This window comes from Halichoerus grypus, chromosome 10 (genome assembly GCF_964656455.1).
Source record: "Halichoerus grypus chromosome 10, mHalGry1.hap1.1, whole genome shotgun sequence".
In the NCBI taxonomy this organism is placed as follows: domain Eukaryota; kingdom Metazoa; phylum Chordata; class Mammalia; order Carnivora; family Phocidae; genus Halichoerus; species Halichoerus grypus.
The window spans coordinates 46,930,842-46,949,986 of NC_135721.1; the positions used below are offsets into that span (position 1 = coordinate 46,930,842).

Here is a 19,145-nt window from a genome sequence, read left to right on the forward strand (position 1 = left end):
GCCTCCTTGTAGGTCTAAAGATGTGAGCTCGCCTCCCCTCTTTCCACCCCCCAGGGAAATCCAGAGCTTATGGGTTTTAGGACCCCGAGGAGATCATGCTTCTTCCTGGGAAGACAAGGGTAGAGACCTCTGTTTGGAGGAGAGGTTGAAACCCCTGGCCTGGGCTCTAGAAAGAGTAGCAGATCTAGCTGCCCCTGAAGAAGGGGGAGCGGAGTCTGGAGGAATGCACAATGTGCGGGCAGAGTCCCTTGCCCACTGTTAGGCGTATGGGAAGCTGGATGGGAAATCATTGCAAGATGCCAGTCATGGAAGGGGGAGGGGGTGCTGCAGGGATCAGCCCCAGACTATCCAGAAGAATTAGTTTTACTAGAAGGCTGAATTTTTTTTTTAAAGATTTTATTTATTTATTTGAGAGACAGAGAGTGCAAGCGAGAGAGTACAAGGAGGGGGAGCAGCAGAGGGAGAGGGAGAAGCAGACTTCCCACTGAGCAGGGAGCCGATGCGGGGCTCGATCCCAGGACCCTGAGACCATGACCTGAGCTGAAGCCAGACGTTTCATCGACTGAGCCACCCAGGTGCCGTAGAAGACTGAATTTTGCTGAGACCTGAGGAATACTAGCTTGAGAAATATGTTTTCTAATCTGAAAGGAAATAGTCATAAAATGTAGTGACTTAGGCTTCCATTTTCTGTCCTAGGTATTTGTTTATAGAAACATACATTATTTTACATTTATATTTTACATAACATTTTAATCAATGTTAACTAGAGACTCAAGGAACGAAAGTAACAAGTTGCTAGAGAAGGATCATTTCTAATTTTATAATAATGTTTATTGGTTTACTATCACAAAAGTAACACATACTTGAAGGAAGTGGGATTTGATTTTATCCTACTTATCAGCAAAAGTAAGTGAGCCTGTTGCTGTTTCAGGGATACTGGTAGAAAACACAAGGCTGCTGGCCAGAGACAAAGGACTTTATTGCTCATGCATCCGCATGTTTGCAAAGTTCCCTTTACCCCCTCCCCATCCCACACGGGTGATACCATGCGCACAAAGGGATGGCGCATGCAGTAGGTTTGCTTTGCAGCTGACGAATAGTGAACCTGGTGAATCCTCTGCTTTTTTAGCAAACAGGAAACAAGCCTATTCTTTGTCCTGGTGAAACATGACCTTATCCCTCAAGGTTGCTTACTGCAAACTCAATCCTGAGTAATGATCCGGATAAAGAGCAGTCAGAGCACACCCAGTAAGACATGCAGGAGCTCCAGAGACTTGTGAGGATTATCCCTCCCAGTAGTACTTATTGTAGGAAAGGTGAAAACATAAATAAGGAGTAAAATCGACCTCTTACATACATTTCCCATCAACTTCGTTGTTAATTTAGTTCTACAAAATGGATCCAAAGTCGAGCGAGGTTTATGGGCAACCACTGGAGTCACACACCAAACTCAGGTGATAATGTTTTTGAAACTGTGGCATAAATGCTCCTGTTAGGGGTAGCTAAAACTCCTTATACAGTATTGGCCTTACTCCTTGGGACTGGGATGACTCACTCAGGAAGGGTCCCTGAGGGGTCTCCATTTCCCCAAAGCTTGAGAATGATCCTTCAGGTGTCCCTGAGATGGTGCTAATGTCCTCTGTCTCAGAATGTGGTGAGGGTTTCCTCACAGAGCCTACAGTTGTCCACTTCCAAGCCCTTGCCTTTCACCAGCCTGCTGTCAAATTTCAGCAGAGTCCCTCCAGAATGGCTTCGAATAAGGACTGATCTCTACAGCAGAACGCTACATTCAGTTCTGAGCTCAGAAGGCCCCTGCTCCTCAAGCTGGGTCATATTTCAGAGCTCTTTATGTTACTCCATCATCTATTCATTATTTCCTCTTCATTCAGTTTATTAAATATATACTGAGATGCTACCAGACTGGCAATTCTGCTAGGACTGAGAGCTCATGCTTCTGCCCTCAAGAAACCGACCCCGAGGGAATCTCAAGCAAGTATTTTTACACCAAGTGCTCATTATGATGGCTGTTAATGACGTCATGTGATTTTTTTGGCAATAGCTAAATAAGATGCTATATTACTTCTCAAAATTAAAGTTGTGGGAAAAATGATTGCTTGATCCGTGTAGAGTCCTTGGGAGGAAATTACTGTGTTTGTATATCTTGATATTAATTAGCAGAGATGCATGTGAGGTGCTAAAAATGTAACAGAAAATGAATTGAGCAGTAAGTATACAAGAGAACATCAGCATCTCTCTTGATAATCTGACAAAGGAAGAAACTGTTCAGATTGAACAACTAAGTCAATAAACCAAGACAAGATCTGAGAAGAAGACCATGACTTGGGTTGTGTCGTCTCCCTCTCACTTTCCCAAGGGAAGAAGAGAGTGGCCACTGGGGTGACAACACAGGCCAGCTGGGCGGTGTGTTCTCAGTGTGACAGCTCGCCGTCCTGGTACCTGGGGAGCTGGGGACCCAGAAATACCAGTAGCACATGTTAGAAGTAATCCCTCATGGGGTGGTCATGTCACTGTCCCCAACCTGTGCAACCTACTCTCCTAGCAAACACTAACACTTTGAAACAAGTTGGTTTTTTTGTGTTTGTTTTTGTTTTCAAGAAAAAACTTCTTGGATTCGATTGATTAGTATTTCTTAATGAAAATTTTAATCTCCTAGTTCCATCCACATTAGCAAAATTCCATTTCATAGTCAATTATAAGCCACTAGGTTTACCCTACAGCACTAATATTCCTTCAATCAATTTATCAAAAAAGATGTGAAGGGCTGCGGATCATGGAGACAGAATTTTGTAGTGAATACATCTTTGAATGGGCAGAAATCTAACTAAATAGTAATCAATTAATGTCACTCCCAGTCCTTTCCTCTAATGGGCATCGACATCAGCCAACCAAGGAGTGCCCTCAGGTCAAGACCACACTTGCAAAAGCTGTGTGTTCGGTGTGACTTCTCTTGTATATGCAGAGAACGCTGAGTTTAACAACTTGTTCAAGGTCACTTTCACTCAGCAAAATGAGTGTTTGATTCAAGCCAGCTCTATCAAATCCCCAAATCTGTGCTTTTCAGGGCAGGGAAGAGAGAAAGCTTGCTGAATGTGTGAGAATTTGAGGGCGGAATACCCATCCTTACCCCTTCTCAACTCCAACCAGTGCCCCAACCAGTGATCTGGTCTACTGCATGTCTCGAGTATCTGACTGAGATTATATTCAAAGACATTCAGATGTTGGTTAAAAAGAAAGAAAAGAAAAGAAAAACACCATGCATTGCACTACTCAGATATTTTGAGGCTGAGTTAAATAAGACTGGATGATTATTATCAAAACTCTCAGCCTTGGGGCGCCTGGGTGGCTCAGTTGTTAAGCGTCTGCCTTCGACTCAGGTCATGATCCCAGGGTCCTGGGATCGAGCCCCGCATCGGGCTCCCTGCTCAGTGGAGAGCCTGCTTCTCCCTCTCCCACTCCCCCTGCTTGTGTTCCCTCTCTCGCTGTGTCTCTCTCTGTCAAATAAGTAAAATCTTAAAAAAAAAAAAAAAAAAACTCTCAGCCTATAACAGTGGTTCTCAAGTTTTGTGTACGTAAGAAGCAGCTCGGGTATTTGTTTAACCTGCAGATTTCTAAGCCCCACCCTCAGAGATCTGACTGAATGGTCTGGGGAGAAGCCCAGAAATTCGTGGTTTTAACGGGTACTCCAGGAGAATTTGATGCGGGTGCTGAGAGCTGCATTATGAAAAACTAAGCAAAGATACTTTGAAATAAAGCTGTGAATACAAGCTGTGAATGCAAGAAATTGTTCTATCTTCCCTGTTTGATGCACGTGCTAACCCCTTTGGAAAGGCCTCCTTGAATTCAAGGTCCAGCAAAGACTTGTCTTAAATCCTGGATGTCTACCCTGATTTGAGGTTGGGGAGAGAATAGTTAACGGCCATGGGAGAGAGAAAATGAGTCTTAGAATCCTGTATAAACTCCTTCATGTAAGTCCGAGAGGCTAATGAATAGGGGACATGTAGAGGGAAAAGTTAGGGTGCTCAAAGCCAGCAGAAAGGAGACCCCCAGTCAGAAGAACAAGTGAAAGAAACAAAAGAAATGAACAAAGAAATTATCCTCCTGAAAATATCGAGTAGATTTCTTAGGAACTCAGAGGCGGGCACATTTCTAATCTACAAATCATGGCCTGACAGCCGGCTCCGGGCCAGTCCTTCTCTGCTGGGAGCAATGTTCTGAGAATCCTTCCTCCTTGGACTCAGCATTGCTGACACATCCCAGGAAGGATTAAGGACGAGAATGTGAGGTCCAGGAAGCAGCAGTGATGCGAACTGTGGCAGCCCCAGGGTTCTGCTGCAGGAGGAGTTAGATGCAAGAGTGTGTAGGTAGGGGGAGCTTGAAGCTGTGTTTGTTGAGGACTTTATGAGATATTGACAAAAATTATGATCTGCATCCTATGTATCTCCCAGATAGAGATAAATGAGAAGGGTTTGGGGTTTAAATGCCTCTCCCCAGCCACCCCTCCACGTGGGATGGAACCTGATTAGTTGGTTTTATTATCTTTCCTCCCCTTGCTATTTTACCCAGGAGAGACAGATGCTATGCAGGTTCCAGTGTTATTAAATTTGCATTTGCCAAGGTTTGGTCCAGCTCACGTCGGGAAGGGCATGCTGGTCCTGGGGCAGGCAGGACTATCTGCCACAGACTATCTGTGCAGCGGGTCCTCAAGGCCATGGGAGGGTACAGTGGGGAAGCATGGCTGACCTAGAATGACCAGGGGTCTGTGTGTGCTGGCGGGTTGTTTCCCCCAGATGCTACTAGTCCCTGGGTGCTTCCTAAAGCTGGCTCTTCCCTCTCAGTCTCTTGTGTGAGATTTTTCTCCATATGTTTCATACATGTCCAGACACTCCTGGCTTGCTGGGCATCCCCACACAATCTCCCACGGGGATCTCAAATTCACCATGTTCCAAACTGAATTGATCATTTCCTTCCTACCCAGACCCGCTTCTGTATTTCTATCTTGATGGATGAAATACTCAGCCCCTCGGCTGCCCAAACTACAATGTTTGGAATCCTCATTGACTCCTCCCTCTTGCCTACCCTGGGTCAACCAACGTTGGTTTTACTTCATAAATATTCCTTATATCCACGCCCTCCTCTGGATCCTTTGCCACTGCTCTGGCTTAGGTCTTCATCATTTCTTCAGTAGATTTGCATTTGCTTCCTTACTGATCTCTCTTCCAAGGGTTTTCAAAGCAGAAAAGGCTATTGGCATTTTGGGAAGGACAGCTGGGCATTGGTGTAAAATGGTTCCAGGTCTCTGTGACTTTTAGCTTGCCCGTATGACATGTCAGTGCTCCCTGGTTTTAAGGACCGATCTCTCCTCCCACAGATGGTGCTAGAAAGGAGTTTAATGCTGGTCAGAGAGACCCAGGGATATCAAGGGGGAAAGTGGAAACGTAGGAACCAGTAGGGGTGACCTGAGAGAAATCTGGAGGTGAGATCCTGTGCCCCGAGGGGCCTTTTATACTCTCCTAGGGTAGGAATGGCTCCTCCAAGGGCCTTAGATGCAGCAGACATCACATCTCTGCCTGTCCTCCTTCAATTGTATCTTCAGTCTCCTCCTTGACCTCTTCTTATTCTATATATTACCCCCAGGAGACTGATTTTACTTGCAAGCCCCAAATGTCATGTAAATGCCAATTTCTCCCGACCTTGTGTCTCTAGCCAAGATATCTCTTCTGACCTTGGAATTGAGTATATGAAAAAGATGGCTATTCATATCAATTTAAAAAGGTATAAACTACTCAACAATAAATTGTGTCTATACATATGGGAAAAGGTTGAAATAGATCCTTAACCAATTATGGAAATACGCTCCTGAGGGTTAAAGAAATTAACAGAAAAATTATGAAGTCATAGAAGTAAATAGAAAAGGCACATACCTTTTGATGGTTCCAGTTTAAGATGGCGACATAGGAAGATCCTGAATTCACTTCCTCCCACAGACATACTGAGTCCACAGCTGTGTATGAAAAGAATTTCCTCTGAAAATAACGAAAAGGCTAGTTGAAGAATGACTACACATTGGGCAAACGAGAAGAAAATCACCTCAAAGAGGGGAGGGGAGGGGAGGGGAGGGGAGGGGAGGGGAGGACACAATCTTGCCGTGAACCTTACCCCCAGCGCAGCGACCAGCAACCGGCAGGGAACTCAAAGTCTGGAGCTTCTCCTTGAGGAGAGAAGGGTTCCAACCCCGCATCAGCACCCTAAGTATTAAGACCTGCATCTGAGAGATGAGCCCCCAGACATCTAGCTTTGAAAACCAACAGAGCTTGTGTGCCTGGGAGGCGCAAGATTAGAGATCTGACACTCGGCTCTTAAAGGGCCCGTAGGCTGAGACTCACCGTCCCGGCGCCCAGGGCAGAGACAATGATAGTGCCCAGACTTTAAGTGAAAGCGGTCCACTGGCTTATATTAAAGTGTCAGTCCGAGTACAGACATTTAATCTAACACACACACCGAAGAGCCTGCTGGAATACTCTCCCGGGCCAGACACTGGGGGGTGCCATGCTCTCCCTCTGCCTTGCTCTAGCTGAGTAGGGGTGGCAGAATGGGAGAAGGGGGTCAAAAGGTACAGATTTCCAGCTATATATATATGGTATTTATATATATATGGTATTTAAGGTATTAAGGTATTATATATAAAAGTTCTTTAAAATCCTCTTATAACAAAAATGAAAAAAGCATGAAAAAGGTCGAGAAACCTGATTATATCAATATCGATAACTTCTGAAGAACACAAGATGCCATAAACAAAATTAAAGACTGAGTAGGACTAATACCCAGAATATATAAAGAACTCCTAAATATGAAAAAGAAAAACATACAATTGAATATTGAACTATATGAAACACATTAATAGGCATTCATGGCAGAAAATAACATGAATGACTGTGAAACATGAAAACAATTTTCATCTAGTTAGTAATCAGGGGAATTAAAATGAGAGCAACAGTAAGATTATTTCCTCTCTTGGGTTGCCTGGCTGGCTCAGTGGGTAGAGCATGTGACTCTTGATCTCAGGAAAGTGAATTCAAGCCTACGTTGGGCGTGGAGCCTACTTAAAAAAAAAAAAAAGATTATTTCCTCTCTGGATTGAAAGAGAGAGAGAGAACATGAGTGAAGACAAGATATTAACCCACACACTGCTAACGGTATACAATTTCAGTCTGAATTGAAAGGAAATTTGGCAGTATCTCAGAACTTAAAGTATACATATTCTTTGACTCAATAATTTCACTTCTTATGTACTCCCCCCAGAAAGTCACAAATATGCGCAACATACCAGAATGTTTATTGCAGTGCTGCTTGTCAGCAAAGAATTGAAAGAAACCTGATGGCCAAATATAATATGGTACATCAATGGCTAAATATATTATGGTTTGTTCTATCTTAAGATACTATACATAGATTAGAAAAATAATTACATACATATGTGCTCACGTGGACATTCAGTGAGAAGATATAGGTTCAAAAACAAAACTGTATCAATATCTTGTTATATAAAAATAAGCAGAAAAAAAAAAAAAGCAGAAAAGCAATGCCTTGCCTGATAAAGCAAATTTTTGGTATAGCATGAGAAGTTGTGAAGGAATTAAACCTCTAATTTACATTTTTGAGAATTTTGGTACAAAATACACCCTTAGTATTGCCCTAAGAAAATTGGAATAAAGGAATATACCAGATATTACGTTTTTCCTTTAATGAAAAGGGAAGGGAACAAACCAAGAGAGTGAAGAACAAAATGCAAGCAATTCCGTAGGAAAGGAATCCATCAGCGTGGGTTCCCGCCCTCATCGTTCCTAGCTCAAGAAAAGACCAACCAGCAACTGCAATCCCACTAGTTCCACCAGGGGGCACCACTGGCCAACTCCACACTCAGCAGACAGCCAGCGCGGCAGCCCATTCTTGGGGTTTCTGATGCCCCACACTGATCAGACACACTTCTCTGATAACATACTACATACATGGTGCCTGAAGGTGTAGTCCTAAGCGTCTGCCATTTGCCTCTGTTGGGACTAGAAAGTCTATTCCTATGTTGTTGAGGGGAGATTTCTCCCACTCCCCATCCCCAACACCCTTTAGAAAAATATATTTATTACAATTGCATTCTGCAAATTTTTTTTAAGATTTTATTTATTTATTTGACAGAGAGAGAGAGAGAGAGCACAAGCAGGGGGAGCAGGAAAGGGAGAAGTAGGCTTCCTGCAAAGCACGGGGCTCGATCCCAGGACCCTGGGATCACGACCTGAGCCGAAGGCAGACGCTTAACTGACTGAGCCACCCAGGCGCCCCTTGACTCAATTATTTCTTAAAGAAACTTTAAGTCATAAAGTACCTACTTAGCATAATACCACCCAAGTACCAGCTAGAAGCTATTGTCATCCAACTGCGACCAGAGCCCTAACTCTGCAGCAGCTCACCATACCAGAACCAGCTTCCCAGCTGCTGGGGGGCTCCTCCTCTCTGTGGGGAGGAGATACTAGAAAGTCGATGTTACCTCCACTAGAGAAAACTGGGTATGGCTTACGTGTAGATTTGAGGTTATTTCTAATCCTCCTTTGTGGCAGGGGTTCAGTGTCCGTGGAGATTCTTCATGCTCAGAACAGCACAGAGTACACCGTCTCATTGTGTTTCTTAGACATTCAAGTGGAGGTAGTGAGTTGGTGGTTGATATGAGTCTCAGCAACAGTGAGATGATCTGAGCTAGAGATAAGGTCCACTTCTGAGGAAATACAAATAAACATAACTATTAGAATCACATTTTGAGATATTTTTTTCTCTCTTGCATATTTCCTTTTTAAATTTTCTGAATTGTACCCCCAACCACCTCGGTCCAAGCAGTTGGGCCAGTTTAAGTTGATTGTCTCAGGGGCGAGAGCGTTATGGAAAACAGCGCGCCAGTCTCTGGCTAACACCCAAGCTCAGCAAGGAGAAGAAGTAAGATGCCGCTGAGGGTAAGTACCACAACAGAGTCTAAAAGCAGAATGAAGAGTTCCCTTGGGTGGGGGTGGGGGGGAGCTAGGAGGAAGTCTCGTGTTGGAGTCTGAAGAGTTAGGAAATTTCCAGGAAGGAATGGCCGCAGCCTCCCAGTGGTTCCCGAGGCCCGAGGCCCAGAGGATCGGTGGGTCCTGAAGAGAGGGCTCGTGCATGACGTTATCTGGGCAGAGTTCTTGGGTACGTGGGAGGAGTAAAGCATGATAGGACTCCAGAGAGATCTTAGGGGACCTGCAGCCAGTGAGCAAGCAGGGATCCCCCCGGGGTGGGGGGTGGAATGGATGGTTAATTCTCTACACCTGCCAAGAGAAGGCAGACCGCAGTGAGGAGGGGCGGGGATGGACTGGAATATACTGGGATTAAATTTCTGCTCTTCCTATGGATCAGCAGCGCTGCTGCTGGTGCGGGGCTCCAAAGAGAAACTGAGTTAAAGCTACATGAAGCTATATCTCTTCTATATGAATCTGAAGACTGACACTCCTCCCTCACAGGTCTTGTTTTCTTATCAATTCTTCACCGTCATGCTAACCTACCAGGAGACTCTTGGAAACATTTATGCTTATTCCATCATGAGATGGTCACATGACTCCATTGTTTTCTGAATGAGGTCTGGAAGAAGAATTATAGTTGTGGAAGGAAACAACATACTCAGTTTAAAACTATGAGCAACAGGAGACGCGGGGCATGGGGGTTGACTGCAAATAAAGAATGCAGAAGCCTTCACTGAAAGGATCACACATCCATGCACACATTCTGCTTCAGTACCGTGTAGAGAATCCCCCAGGGCGCTACAGAAGCCTTTCTCTTGCTTCTCTACCAAGGATTTCATGACCTTCCTTCTAGACTAAATTCAAATCTTACTTGCTCTATGAAACCCTGTCCATCAGCTCTAAGAAAAAAAAAATTAGTTTTTCCTCTTTGCTTCTAGAGCATTCTTTTAAACTTGTGTTATGTTTTTTGTGCTTTATCGTTATTATTTGTTTCTATATTTGTCTTCCTCTGCACAGTATGTATAAGAGAAACACTTTGAGTTGTTTGGATTCGACTCAGTTAGATTCATGATGTTAATTAAAGTGTGCACGTTGACTCGTGAGTGGGTTTTGAAAACAGTAGATTGTGAGCAGTATATTTTTAAAATGGAGAAAAGAACAGAAAGTGATCCAGACATTTTAAGGATGAATAATGCCTCATGAAATTTGTTTCTATTATCTAGTTGGATATTTTGAGTCACAATAAAATGTTCTTCTTATTTAGGATAATTTAAAAAAAAATCAAACATTGGAGGCTCAGACATTTTGGGGTAGACCCTAGGAAGAAAGCGATAGCCAGAGATTCTGAATCTTTCAAACTATAAGGGGATCTACACCACACAGAGAGCAATGGGTCAATTGATACAAGTTCATAGCTTAAGTGAGCAAATAAAATAACTATGGATGTTATGGAGGTCAACAAACTATGTCTGTGAAGACAGTAAATATTTTAGGTTTTGTGGGCTATAAGGTATCTGTCATGACTACTCAACTCTGCTATGGTAGGGCAAAAAACAGCCACAGATAATATGTAAATGAATATGACTGGATTCCAATAAAATTTCAATTTCATATATATTCAGGTATCATGAAATATTCTTCTTTTGATTTTTTCAACCGTTTAAGAATGTAAAAGCCATTCTTAGCTAATGGTGATTTAAAAATATACCTTATTAATAGAAAATTTGAGGTCTAATAAGGCCTACACGTCAGGTGATTACCATTAACAAGATAGTTTGTTACAGTTCCCACAGATCCCATGCCATGGGATCACTCTGGAGGAATGGGGGAAATTGCAGGCAAAAAGCCTTTACTGTGGTTTCTGTGGGAAGCAATGAGTAAGTCAAGGTAAGCAGGCTTAGGATTGGCTAGTTTGAATAATTTCAGCAGGCTCGAGGGCGTAGGGTCTGTCCCTGGTTATCTAGTACCCGGCCCTGGGGTGATGAGGGCAGGTGGATTGTGGCCTGGAGTGTGAGAGCCCAGTAAAGGGGGTGGTTGGGGTTGTAGGCTCTGGACTGGTTGGTTTATATTTGAAAAGTGCGCTCATTTGTTTACTGTCTCTAAGAATTGGTTAACTCAGGGAAGGTCAGGCCCCAGGTGTCAGAGCATCAGAATACAGCAAATAAAAGACATGGTTACTACATATGGACCATATAAAAACAGGGAGAAGGCCAGATTTGGCCCAGGGGCTGTGAATTGCCATCCCATGGACTAAGAGCCCAAAGATAATGTTGAATGTCAAACATGCAGCTGTTGTGAAAAATAAATACTTCATGATAAATTAATAAATGTAGTACATCATGAAGCTTCTTGATTCTTGCCAGTGAACATGAAAGAAAGAAATTATAATTTATGGTAAGAAACACCTGCATCCATTCAAACTTAAGGAAGACCTTATCCTATTTGGCCTATGTATTCCGTTCCTTCTGCTCCCGTAGTCCCCAGAACGTGAATATTCCCTGACCTGCTCTTTCTATCTTTACCGAGAAGAGCAATAGGCAGAGAATGGAACTTGGAATTCTCAAAGTAGTTGTCAACACGGTTTTATCTGCACGAGTCCTCTAGTAAAATATTAGTGAGATCTCTGTCGTCTCATCATTCTACCCAGACTGAATTAAAGTTTTTGGAGTTCATAATCTAATTTTACCATCGTGAATTCCTTGAGGGCAAGGATGCTGTTCTCCTCCCCATTACTGTCTTGCTCAAGTCCTTTCGCGGGCTGCTCAGCACAGCTGGGAGAAAATCCCAAGGCCAACCTGTGGCCGCCGCCTTCGCAGATCGGGAGCCTGCCCGGCCTCTTGCTGCAGATGCATCTCTTGGCAGGTCCCCCTTGTCAGTAGCCAGGGGTGGGGGCCCTAGAGCCCAAAGGTGTCCGGCCTTTTATGTGCTCTTCCTTTCATCTACAGTTGCTCCCACCCCTTTCCCTGGCTCATTCTCCTTTCTGGAAGTCTTACCCTTCGCATCTCCATCAGGTGCCCTGCAAGTCCAAAGGCCTGAGACAGAAATCACAGCTGCCTCTTCCCTTCCTTCACGTGGTTGTTCCCACCTGTCTGTCCAATCATCACTCCTCTCACCTTTTGCCGTTGGTCTCTCCTGTTAGGCCTCGGGTCCTTAAGGGCAGAGGGCCTGGTACCCAGGAGCTATGCCATAAACATTCACTGGGTGGATGGATGAAGGAAGGCGCAAAAGTGAATACATGGCAGCTTGAGGAAGAGGGAGTTCTGAGTGCAGGGTTAGGAGTGACCACGGTGTTCCATGTATGGGCCCCGAAGACTCCTAGTGGCTTTGTAAAGCTTCATTCATATTTGATAGCATTTGGGAGTGGCAGGAGCTCTGCTGGAAAAGAGTCTCATGCAGAGACTCTGCAAGGGAATTCTCAGCATGCCCAGGGAGAGAGGGAATTAGAGGGGACTTTAGGGCCTTTAAAGGATGATCATAAGCGTGTATATGGGGGAGGCTGGGAGCCCTCAGTGATGCTCCTGCAGGAGTGGAGAGGGGAGACACGGAATCCTTAGTTAGTGGAGTCTGGCTAGGTTTTTACTACACATTGTGGACATTTTCCTTAACAATAATCTTTTGCCCTATTTACGTCACCACCACCCATACATCAACTGATGGCTTTACCCGTATATGTAATTGCTCTATTATCGTACTGGGAATTATGAATAAATGAGAGTATTTACACTGGTTGGTGGATCTAGGATTCCCCCTTCTCTCTCCTTTATTTTCAGTATATTCTATAATATTATGTGTTCATTTCGTAACGGAATAAGAAACGAAGGCCCAGTCCGTACCCGGCTCTTCTCCCCATCATGTGCTCTTTGCGTAGTGTGGCTGCGTTGCTGTACGGTAATGTCCAGCATGTGGGCTCCGGAGCCACAGTGCTAGGGTTTATATGCTGTGCTCTGTGACTTTGGCCACCTCACTTAACCTCTCTGGCCCTCAGTTTCCTCCTATGGAAAATGGGGATAACAAGAGCACCCATCTCCTATAACTGTTATGAAGATTCAGTGAGCAAATATATGTACAATATTCAGAATGGTGTCTGCAACACAGTAAGGCCAAAGTCAGTGTTAACTGTCACTACTATTTATATATGACGTTAATACTTAAAAAGAAAAATAGTGAGCCTAACAACCCGAAATGGTTATAAAAATCTGTTTACAGGGGAGCCTGGGTGGTTCAGTCGGTTGAGCGTGTGACTCTTGATTTTAGCTCAGGTCATGATCTCAAGGCTGTGGGATCATCGAGCCCCAAGTTGGGCTCCATGCTCAGTGGGGAGTCTGCTTGTCCCTCTTCCTCTGCAACCCCCCATTCTCTCTCTCTCTCTCTCAAATGAATAAATAAAATCTTTTTTAAAAAGTCTGTTACAGTGTTATGTTGACTTATGACACAGGTTAGAAGACTTTCCATTCAAGATAACAAAAATTAAATAGTTGCGTTGCTCTAAACCCCTAGGCTAGCTATGGGAAGAACCCAGTTCTACCAACCATGTCCTTCCAGGCTCTGGAAGGCCGAATTTGGCTCTGTTTAGGCTGCCCTCTGGTGGAGACCTTGCAGGAGGGCTGGAGGCTAAAGGACCACTATATTCTCACTTAACACAACAAAACAAAAACACATGCACACAATTCCCCTCCACTGCTTGGACAAAGTGATTTTTTAATGGAACTCTCTGTCTCATTAGCCAACAGCCTAGAGCATGGGCTGGAAGCAGATGTGCTGTGGTGTGGACTCCGGGTTCTGGTTGTTGAATATGCTCTCCTTGTGAGGTCTACTGATCTCTACCATGCTCTTCAGTGCACAAAGCATTGGTTCAATCCTTACAGCAGCTCTGGGATGGGCACACTGATCCCCATTTTAACGATGAGGACACTGAGATTTATAGAAAAGCAATGACGTGCCCAACATCACACATCAGTGTATTGGGTCATCCGTTATTCAATATGCCAAGTAGACCCAGGGACCAGGAGCTGAATAATCCCCTCACACGGGCTCTGAGGCATGCTATGAGAAAATCATTATGTATAGTGATGGCTGGGGTGTAGGGGGTGGCCCAGGGGACTGGGGGAATGCTCAGAAATGGTATTTATACAGAGTTGGGCAGGAAGAGTCCCCAGAAGTGGAGCAATTGAGCTCAGTCTTAAAATAGGAGGGGCACCTTCCCAGGTGACAAAAGCTGGGGAATGTAGGCCTCCCAACCTTGTAAAATCTCCCTCGTAATATAATACCTTGTAATATATGTATGACCCAGCATAAAACTAACTCTAATATATATTAAATCTTTTTGCTTTGATCATTAAGTTTAAATTTTTAAAGTTTTTTTTTTTTTTTTTTGTCAGACAGAGAGACAGAGAGCAAAAGCAGGGGGAGCAACAGAGGGAGAGGGAGAAGCGGACTCCCCGCTGAGCAGGGAGCCCGATGAGGGACTCGATCCCAGGCCCCTGGGATCATGACCTAAGCCGAAGGCAGATGCTTAACCAACTGAGCCACCCAGGCGTCCTAAGTTTAAATTTTTAAAATTATCACTCTTCCACAAGCAATTTGAGTTCATTATTAAAGATTCTGAACATTACAGAAACAAAAATAATAAATACCTTGGTTGACAGATTTCAGATCCTTTTTTTCTGCATAAAGAACCGTGTATGTATCAACCTAACAAGACGTCAGGAACACTCTCCTGGGTCAAAGAACATGGATGTTCGACACAGTTTGAATGTTTGCAGAGTGTTGAACCCTGTGGTTGCACCACCACGTATTTGGTCGATACCCTGCTGGTGGACACCGGGCCCATTTACTGAACAACTCTGAAACTAAGCCAAGCTGAGCTGGAGAATGGGGCCGAGATACAAGCAGCTGGGGACACACCAGGTAAAAATTACTCAGCGACCCACCCTTGCCTTTCTTGTAAGTTATTTGCCTTAGATGGAGCTGCAATTCTGAAAGCTAATCTGGGTGTTTTGCAAGAAGAACAAATAAGCAGAAGTACCCTTTGGAGCCTTAAAAGTCGACGTGGGTTGTGTGCAGTAAAGTCTCAGAGCCTGGCTGAAATGGCCTCTGGGTGCAGGTAGACGTGGGGAAGCAGCAGACTTTCCATCTTCCGGAGGATGCGTTTGTTATGGGCGGAGATTCTGAAATGCAATACAACCCTGTAAAAAAAAAAACAAAAAAAACAACAAAACAAAAAAAACCATGTATAGAAGATTCCCTTGTCACCTTATCTTGTTTTGAAAATGAAATTCGTGTCCACAAAAGTGAGGTGTGCTTCTCTCCTAATGAGACCTTACAAGATTCTCTGAGTTCCAACACAGACAGGAGTATTTGAAATACTCCCAATGGTGTGTCCTTGAACTCAACACACCTTGGCTACTTCTTCCCTCTCTCCTCCTTCTCTTCACCCTCTCCTAGTTTTTCGCATACCAACTTCGTGCCAGGTGTTGCAGGCACTGGGGTTACATACCGGCAATGTGCAGAGCTGACCTGTGGGGACCTTATTCACAGCCCCTGGCGCAGTCGACAAATCTACAAATGCACACGTGAGGGCAACGTGTGTAGGTCCGAGGGAAGCATGTACGATTCTATCTACGGAGGTCAAAGAGGTTCCCAGAGCAGCTGACGTTTGGGCTGCATCTTGCCAGGAAACAAGGGGGAAATGCTTGTGCAAAGGCGCCAAGGGTGAAATCATTAGTCCTACGTGTGCAGAGAGAAGTACAAGGCACCCGGAGTGCTGGGAGCCTGTCGGAGGCTGGAGAGGGACCAGGGCTTTCTGTGGCATGGAGGCAGACAGGTTTTCTGCCACACACGATGAGGAGGCACCAAAGGGCTCTTAGTGAAGAAATTACAATATGTGATCGGTCATGATCTTTCTTGGTTCCTTGCCTTCAAGCATCCTCCACTCTGAAATGGCCTTCCCAACCCCATCTTCCTTTTATCTGGCTAACTCTGATCATCCTACACGTTTCAGCTCAAATGTCCCTTCCTCCGAGAGTCTTTACCAGAGACATCCCTTCTAGTTCTGACACTGCTACTCAGTCTCCACATCATGACCTGTCATGATGGGCCTCTGTCACCTGTAAAATGAGGATCACAACATGGTCTCACTTCTAGGCAGGGGCAGTATGTAAGGAGGGAGGGGACAGAGACTGCAGAGGATGGTCACTGCTGATTAATCTGTCCCTGGGACAGCAGCAGGGAGGTGACTGTGGAGCCAGGTCAGGGTCCTGAGAAGACTGGATGCTGGATGGGGGTGTGGGTGGGGCACTCGTGGGCAGAGGAGGGATGGGAGTTGTCGGGGGAGGAGTTGGTACCTTGCAGATGGGGGGTTGGGGGACGGTGGTGGGGCAGAGAGAGCTGAGAACAGCTGTGATAGGGAGAAGTGGGAAAGTTCAGGCTCAGAACTGCCACTTGGGCCTCCTCCCCTGAAGAGCGTTACTGGGCTTGGGGCAGCCCCCGGAGGGGGGTGTCCCCCCGGAGCTGGGCAGAGCCTCATGGGCAGGCCGTCAGCATGGTGTCCTCAGTGAAGAGAGGGAGAGAGAGCGGGAGAGCGAGAGAGCCTCAAGGATCTCTGAACTCAAGGGCACCCAGGCTGCAGTGATGCCCAGTCACGGGACTACTTCCTGTTCCCACTAAGTGTCCCAGTGGAGGCACTAGACTCTGACAGGACTGGGGGGCTCTCGAGGGTAGAGGTTCTAGCTCCCGAGCAGGGCGTGGTGCAGAGAGAGTGCCCGGTAAAGATTTGTTTCATATCTTGTAACCTCTATGTTGAACAAACCCAAGTGGGACATCATCAGAATACGTTTTTATTTTTGTTTTTCCATCCTTTTAAAACGTGCCTAGGACCCTTGACTTTTCTGTTCTCACTCAGGCAGTAATTGTCTTGCAGTCACTTGGGTTGTGAATAGTCTTACTCAAATAATTAGAAAGGCTAGTTTGTGTAATAATAATAATAATAATAATAATCAGACTGGAATTTAGCATTCAGTCTTGTCCCCTCCTCCTAGCTGTAGAGGATGGTTGGTGAAAACCTGCTGTGTGAGTGGCCAGTGGTCAGCTTCTCACCTTCTCAGCTCCTGTCCCCACTACTTGCTAGTGAAGGCTGGCAATCGGAGGGGGGTGAGATAATTAGGGGTCAAGACAGGGTCTCCTGTGGTGGGACTGTGGCTGGGGGGAGCCTCGCCAGGAGCCAGCTTTCTGAAGCTAAGGCTCTCACTTGTCCTGCCTTCATGGACTCTTCAGAGACCCCCTGTGGCCACAGCCCCTGTGACGTGGGCGGTGTGTTCTGTCTCTTTGGATGTCATTCCCCTGAGCCTCTGGTCCGCTGGTGGCCCACTGTACACAGCATCTCACTGTTGGGGTCCCCTCAGCCTCCCAGGCTCTGCTCTCCGGCAGAGCTTAAAACCCCGCTGGCCAGGCTCTTCGGGGCCTGGGAAACACTGGCAGGTCCTCACGGACGAGTTCTGGGAAAGCAGCCCCGTCCTGTGCAGGCTCTCCTTCCCATCCTGCTGCCCAGGCTGCCTCAGCTCTCAGAGCCCTTCCTGCACCCCCAGTCTGTGGGAACACAGCAGGGATGGCCCGCTGCAGCCATGGAAGGCCCTTGGTCAGGCTTGAGGGGAGGAGGCCGCCCACCCCCAACACTCCTTGAAAATGACGTGGGCTCTTGGCCACAGCGCCCTGCAAAGAAATCTCTTCACAGATCCTCCCCTCCTCTTCTGACATGCACAGACCCTTCTGTCTTCTCAATTAGGGGACAGGGCTCAGGGATCACAGAACCTGCTGGAGGAGGTTTCCTCTGGGAATTCTAGATATGGGGAGCTGGCTCATACCCAACTCCGTGGGGCCCGGTGAGAGGAGACCCATCTGCCAGGTTCTGCTACATTAGGCTGAAAACGCGGGCAGGTGGAACGTCAAGTTCAGCCACTCTGAGTTCCCTGCTCCTTTGCTCTGGCCCTCCTCCCCCACTAAACGTCTGTTCTGAGAGTCGGAAAACCACGGGGGGGGCTGGAGCGCCCTAACATCTAAGCAGTCTTTATTGCATTCAGTTTGGATCGCCTTTAAGTCATCAAGTTTTGGGTGAGGCTATTGGCTGGGACTAAATTCAGCAGAGGATGGAAGTGGCTAAGATTGCTCCACAAACTTGCTGTGTAAATGTGGGCCTAATGGCAAGTAACCTGCACCTACTTAGCAGAAAATCAGCATCTCCTTGAGGTTCGCCCGTCTCACCTGTCTCAGCTGGTCGGAGAAGGTCCTGGTGGGCGCGGGACAGCCCTGGGATCCGCCGCGGCCTCTGCCCAGCGCTGCCACACGGTGGCGCCGTCGAGGGACTCTCAGCCTCCACAAAGCGGCTTTTGTCCGCGTCCCCGCGCCGCCGCTCAGCTTCTCCCGGGGCGGGGGGGTGACCCCATTCCCTCAACCGTAACCTCAGCCAGGGGTGACCCCCGCTCGAGCTCACGAGGTTGCAGCTCAGCTGAGTTCTGCCTCCAGTGTTTTTTCACAGCCGCCGTCCAGGTGCCCGCTGGGCCCAGGAGCCCCAGGGCCGCACAAGCTGCCGAATCCTAGCGAGCCTTTGTTTTCCACTCCCAACACAAAGGGCGCTGTTATCACCTCCCCGTCTGGACAGGGGGCTCCTGGCATCCATCTAGACTTCTGAGAAAAAGACCCTCGGTGACTCATTAAGGCAGTCCAGCATGCCCTAGCTCTCTCTGCCCCTTCCCTCCACCTCTGCTTAACAGCCCATGAAGGCCAAGTGGGTTTTCTGTCTGAGTCTACAGGCCAAGAAGAAGTTGGCACTTTTCTCAGGAAAGCAAAGGACTACAAGTGTATCTTTTAATCTTTCCCAGGCACCCCTCTTGTAAGTCACTCTGCCTCAAAGTAAAACTGTGTCTAACATGCTTTAAGATCTAGAACGGTCGGCGGCCCTGACCTTCAGAGCAGACCTCTGGGAGCACATTTGAAATTGGTGGAGCAGTCCAACCTCTCGCTGTAAAGGAAGTGACTTCAGATTCCGAGGGCTTGCTCATGCATGGCAATTCGTTTTTAAAGCTTCCCAGAGCAAAGGGTAGACTC

The 19,145-nt window shown here is 46.3% G+C and overlaps 1 long non-coding RNA gene across 3 annotated transcripts in view; it reads right to left on the minus strand.

The window, feature by feature from the left end:
- LOC118540305 (uncharacterized) overlaps positions 1-18,722 on the minus strand; it is a 30,081-nt gene extending 11,359 nt beyond the window's left edge. Inside the window, exons 1-4 of one of the 3 annotated variants that reach the window (XR_013441730.1) lie at positions 18,303-18,722; positions 15,073-15,214; positions 8,591-8,785; positions 5,943-6,044 (exon numbers count right to left, since the gene is read on the minus strand). This is a non-coding gene — a long non-coding RNA (uncharacterized LOC118540305). Of the gene's footprint in view, positions 1-5,942; positions 6,045-8,590; positions 8,786-15,072; positions 15,233-18,302 lie in introns of all 3 variants that reach the window. The other 2 variants (XR_004919566.2, XR_004919565.2) reach the window with 2 other exon arrangements.
- Positions 18,723-19,145: the final 423 nt, after the last annotated feature.